The sequence below is a fragment of the Desmodus rotundus genome, chromosome 12 (genome assembly GCF_022682495.2).
Source record: "Desmodus rotundus isolate HL8 chromosome 12, HLdesRot8A.1, whole genome shotgun sequence".
NCBI classification, from domain to species: domain Eukaryota; kingdom Metazoa; phylum Chordata; class Mammalia; order Chiroptera; family Phyllostomidae; genus Desmodus; species Desmodus rotundus.
In genome coordinates this window covers 101852828-101858787 of record NC_071398.1, presented here as the reverse complement: position 1 = coordinate 101858787, position 5960 = coordinate 101852828, and the positions used below count along the sequence as shown (strand labels likewise).

General features: G+C 44.8%; 1 pseudogene; it reads left to right on the top strand.

The window, feature by feature from the left end:
* Nucleotides 1-206: 206 nt before the first annotated feature.
* On the top strand, nucleotides 207-514 carry LOC128779788 (HIG1 domain family member 1A, mitochondrial pseudogene; annotated as a pseudogene).
* The last annotated feature ends 5446 nt before the right edge of the window (nucleotides 515-5960 follow it).

The following is a 5960-nucleotide window of genomic DNA, read 5'->3' as shown; positions in this document are numbered from 1 at the left end:
CAGAAAAAATGGAGAAAAATGTTACTAGACATCCCCCTTAGTATACAACCTTGGACAGGAATAATGTTGGATGGAACTAGATGGATAAAAGAGCAAAGAAAATAGGTGAAGTATTATAATTTAAGCATGAGGGAACAAATACAAAGATCATCCCCTGCAAAGTGCATAAAGAAAGAACCAGAAGCGGGTTGGTATTTGAAAGGTGCTGGTGTTGGAAGACTCTTCAAACAGTATGTCATCCAACACAGACGTTTCTCTTTCTTCATATGATGAGGGTCAGGGATCTAAATTTGTCCGAAAAGCTAAAGAGGCACCGTTTGTCCCTATTGGAATGGAGGGTTTGGTAGCAATCGTCGCGTACGGGTTGTATAAACTGAAGAGCCAGGGGAGCACTACAATGTCGGTCCACCTGATCCACATGCGCGAGGCAGCCCAAGGCTTTGTTGTGGGAGCGATGACTCTCGGTATGGCCTATTCCCTGTATAAGGAATTATGGACGAAACCTAAACCCTAGGAGAAGAGCTACTGTCTTGGCCGTGGTGGTGCTGGTGGTGGCCGTAGTTAGAGATCTCATATTGAGGTTCTTTATTTATGTTGAAAATAAATCGTTTGAGTGGGTCAGACAATAGGAACATGGTAATTTGAATATTGGCTTCCTTGCTTGCAGGCTTGGTTTGCTGTGACTAAATTACTAGTGACTAGTTCACTAACTGGGTCATTCAGAGGAGTCAGATTAGCACATAAGAAACATGCCCCTTTTAAATGCACTTGACAGTAGCAAAGTGTCCACCTTGTTGCTCTCTTTGGGGAAGTTAGTTCTGATGGAGACACCCTGCCGATCCCGAATACTCTCACTTGCTGCAGAATGTCACGTGCTTTTGATGTTATGTAGGAACCCTCTTTGCCCCAGCTTTTTTTTTCTGCCTGCCTCGTGGCCTGGTTAACCACTCCTGTTTTTAGGGCTGGTTGGCTCTTATCCCGTTCAGAACGGTGCACAGCACACATTGTTACAAACCTCCCCACAACTGAACATCTGTGTGTGTGTGTGTGTGTTTAAACCAAACCTAAAATGCTAATGACAGCTGCTAGAAGGTAGTATTTATTTTAGAGTCATACCTGTAAACATTAGATAATTGTGGATCCTAATTTGACTATTTTGTAATTGCAGGGTTATATTTTTGTTGCTGTTATGTTACAATAATTTTTAAATGCCACCTTGAAATAGAAATGTGTATTTTAAGTGCTAATGCAGAGGTGATGAAAAACAATTTTTAACTGTGTACACTATGTTTATTTTTCTCTGGAAGCATCACAGATGTTAAACTACACAATTTACCTGTGATGGACGTGGTTAATGATGTAAGAGCAAGCTCTGGTCAGACATACACAAACTTGTGTGTACTGCAGAAGGCCTTATTGCACTTGGGAAGATCTCCTGACTAACTTGACTTTACATTCCATGGTGATAACATGGTAAATGTGTTATTAAGGTACTTGAACACACACACAAAAAAAAGAAAAAGAAAGAAAGAAAGAAAGAACCTAAACGGGAAGATAGATGGCTGAGTTAGAAAGCCTAACCACATAGGCCCTTTAATAGTTCACATATAACCGCTAGCTAGTCTAGCGTATCTTTCTGACCTATGACAAATTATGAAAACTTTGTTAGACATCGAATGATCGATAAGACATTTGAAACTTTGCAGATGTAGTTACTTGTGGTTGTCTGATTGATACCCCTCCTGGTCAAAATAAACTTTGTTTACTATGAACAAATCTGTAGAACTCCCTATACATTTTCTTGGAATTTCTGTATAGACTTTTTCTGCTTGAGAAATCATGCCATGAGCCTATTCCTTTGATGTCATATAACAAATCCCTATAAAAATAAAGCTTAATTAAACTCTTAGATTTCGGTCACACCCACACGATGCTGGCCATTCTCCGGCATCAAAATTGGTGTCTGACCCCTCATTCTTTACACGCGCCATCCATCCTTCGGGGACCCTGAGACCTGCCGAGGCTGGGCCCCAGCACGATCCACCACAAGTGCAAACTCATGTCTTTTGGATGAAGACCGCCCTTTGCAGGGGGGTGGTGCTGGTTCCTTTGTGTGCCCTCCATCTCTCCCATTCCACATTATTCTAAAATACCAATGATTCAACCCCTCACAACTCATTTTGGAAACGTAAAGCTTTCCTTATGTTTCAGTACAGAATCGCATGTGGATAGGTGGTCTAGGTGGGTCCACCCTCCTCCCCCCTTTACTTGTGTGGAACCCAAACATATAAGTGATGGACCCGACTCTGCTACTGCAAATGTCTTTCGACGCTTGATTAGGGTGCTTTGACTGTGTGGCCTGTCTCCCGTGTACCATAACGTGGCCTTCCCTCAGGGAATGTCTGCCCTGGGTGGCTGTCCCCTGCGACTGCTCTGCCCCACCCATAGGACAAGTGCACACCGGAAATCCCTGGTGTGACTCCTCGCGAAACCCTTCAGACGTGTTGTGTTAGTCACACTGACGTCTCCGTACACACCTTACATCTTTCTGAACCTTACAATTGTGCTTCCCTTTCTTGAAATGACAAACCAAAGAGGGCCCAATACATAGCTTATGTTATTCCATCTTCGCTGTGAATATGGCCACACACACATTCACCACTTGTGTTCAGATTTTTTTGTAACGCGAGCTGGTATGACAGCCGTCACGGTGCAATCTAACAAAGCGGTTTTGAATGACATTAAGGAAAGGATACATGACCAAACCAAGGAGATGGGGTAGGTGTGTGTCATAGTGGACGGTTGGGGACTGAACTGACATATTCACCAGACCTATTGAAGGCAGGGTTCAACCGGCATCACAGCCTTCAAATCCTACACAATATATTCTTTGCTCTCATTGCTCTTAAGCGACCATTCACACAGAATGGATGACGGCCAAGTTCGGTTGTTCATGACTTCAGAAATAGACTCCTATAGAAACTCCTAAATTAATGGCATTTGGAATTGCAAAATACCTCGACATAGCTGATGGTAAAGATGCCCCGTATCAAAACTTGAAAAGGAAATCTTCACCCTTGATGAACACGTTGGAAGCAAAATGCACAACTTTTGCACCAGTATGAAATATCTAAAGTGATAAACTAAGTACAGAAAAATCCAAGAAACGAGCCCGTAGACATGTACGGAAGGGCATGTACATACAGTGATGGCGCTGATATTGTACTTCACTTTCTTGGATACCTCTTGGTGCATCATTATGTATGAATTTTACCTCCGCATTCTTTTAGAAATCTACACCAAACACGGCGATGACAAATGATTTTCGACCATGCCTGAAACTTGTCAAAGCATCACTACTATGCTGCAAAGCCACTTCAAAAAAAAGGGTCACATCATACACTTTCATAGTTCCCTCTGCCCTTAAGCTGAACACCAGTCACAAGGTAACTTGATGGTGCTGCCATTGAGACGTTTTTAAATGTGCTTAGAAATACTAATGCCCTCCAAAGCCACTAATAGTCCACTGGAACCGACCTCTTTTTCTGCTGACCTACACTAAGGTGTGATTCCTGAAAATGGCCACGAGAGGGCAGCAGAGACGATCAGATGGAACGCATATTCCGCTCATGACTGGGCTGAAAGGTTCCCTGGTGTTTTGGCCTGAGATGCAATAACAGGCATACATTTCATTTTCCCCAGACGACGTGACTGGAAAACGACCTCACTGTTTTCTCCACTGCCCTCTGCCACCTTTCAGGTGATTTCACCATTCCATCCTCCCACAACACTGTTCTCTTTCGGAGAACAGAATTCTTCCCAATGCCTTCGGCAGTCTTCCAGGGAATGGACATTTCTCTCCACTAACAAATCCTGAGATACAAGACTCCATGGCCATGCAAAGGTGCAAGGTCTGGAGAGTACTGTGGATGAACTACCACTGCATTCTCAGGCTGGAACCGTTTTTCCCTGGTCAGAAAGACAAACGTGTGCTCTCACCTTATCCTCAAGATATGTGTCTTCTGCTGACAAATTCCAGACTCTTTCCCTTGGACGGTACTTTCACTGGGTCCAACTGAGAGCCATACCTGTTGCTGGTAACCTGATGGTTTCCCCAAGAGCTCCCACTGCGGGACTCCCTCCTCATTCCACCACAGGATACCATCACCTCTGATGGATGAAGACCACCCTTTACAGAGCCTGCTGCTGCTGGTACTTTGTTTGCTCCATGTCTCCTATCACACCTTATTCTCAAATATCAACTATTCACTGTGCCCCCCTAAATTGTCCTCAGAAGGTTTTCCTTATATTTCAGTAGAGAAACGGTTCTGGAAATGTGATCGACAGGGGTGCCCCACCACCCTGCTTAACTTCTGTGGAACCCAAGTGTCAAAGTGATTAACGGAACCTTAATGGAGCAAATGATTTGCGATGCTAGATTAAGACAATTTCAGTATGTCACCTGTCTCCCGCATCCCATAACGCAGTGTGGAGTCAGTGAACATCTGCCCTGGATGACTCTCCACTGCAACTGATCTGCCCACCCGTGGGGCGACTGGGTGAGGAAAATCTCTGGCATGAAACGCACGGTCCCCTTCGGACACATTCCGTCACTCACGGCATCTTCCCCATACACACCACAGACCTTTTCTTACCTTACCGGTGCACTTGTACCTTTCTGGAAATGACAAAGCCAAAGGGGGCGGAAACGTGGCGCCTCTTCAGGTGTCTTCAGCGGGAAAAGGGCCACACGCACTTTCTCCAATTGGGATGAGGTATTCTTTCTGCACGCTGATAGGATGGCTGCCCCGACACAGTCTGACAAAACCGTTTCAGAGGACGTTAAAGGCAAGTATGAGCAACTGCGGACAAGGCTGTGGCAGTGGAAGTAGGGTTGGGGAGCGAACCAGCTTTTTGGCCCGATGGACTTTTTGGCCAGCCTGACTGAAGGCAAGGTTCAACGAGCAGCGCTGCCTCGAAACCTCATACGGTGTGTTTCTACTCTCATAGCCCTTATGCTAGCATCCACACAGACTGCATGAGGACAATGTTCTTTGTTCGGGACTTCTGACACAGACTCCTACAGATGCTCCAAAATGAACCACTGCTACGATTAAAAAACAATTTCACGTGAACGACGCTACACATCCTACAGACCGAAACTTGAAAAGAAACCTTCACCCTTCGCTGAACACGTTACAAGCAGAAACTGGAAATGGACGAGTTTTCCACCCATACGAGGAATCTAAAATGGTAAATGAAGTCTAGACAAATCCAAGACACGAGACTGTAGACATGTCCGGAAGGGCAACACATACTATAACAGCGCTGATATTTTACTTTGCTTTCTTTGGTATCTCTTGGTGCAGCATTATGTACACATTTTACCTCCGCGTTCTTTAAGAAAGCCGCAGCACACACACCGATGACAGATGATTTTCAAGCTCACCTGCAACTTGACAAAACCTGACTCTACTACACGACAAAGCCAGTTCCTAAAAATATCACATAAACCACATTCATCTCTCCCTTTCCCTTCACTTAAAAACCGCTCACAAAGTAACTGGACATTGCTGAGATGTACATGCTGTCAACTGCACCTGTAAATACCACTGCCCTGACAAGTCATTGAAATGGCACTGGAATCAACCACTTTTCCTTCTGACCTACACTAAGATGTCATTCCTGAAAATGGCCACCAGATGGCAGCAGACACTAACAGATGAGACGCATAGGCCAGGAAGGGCTGGCCTGGAAGGTTCCTTGGCTTTTTACCGTGACTACAATCACAGGCACACTTTTCATTTTCCCCAAACAACGTGACTGCACAAAGTCGTCACTGTTCTGTTCCGCTGCCCTCTGCCACCTTACAGGCAACTTCACCATTCCATCACCACACGAGACTGTTCTCTTGCGGATCAAAGAACTCTTCCCTGTGCCTTCTGCATTCTTGGAGTGAA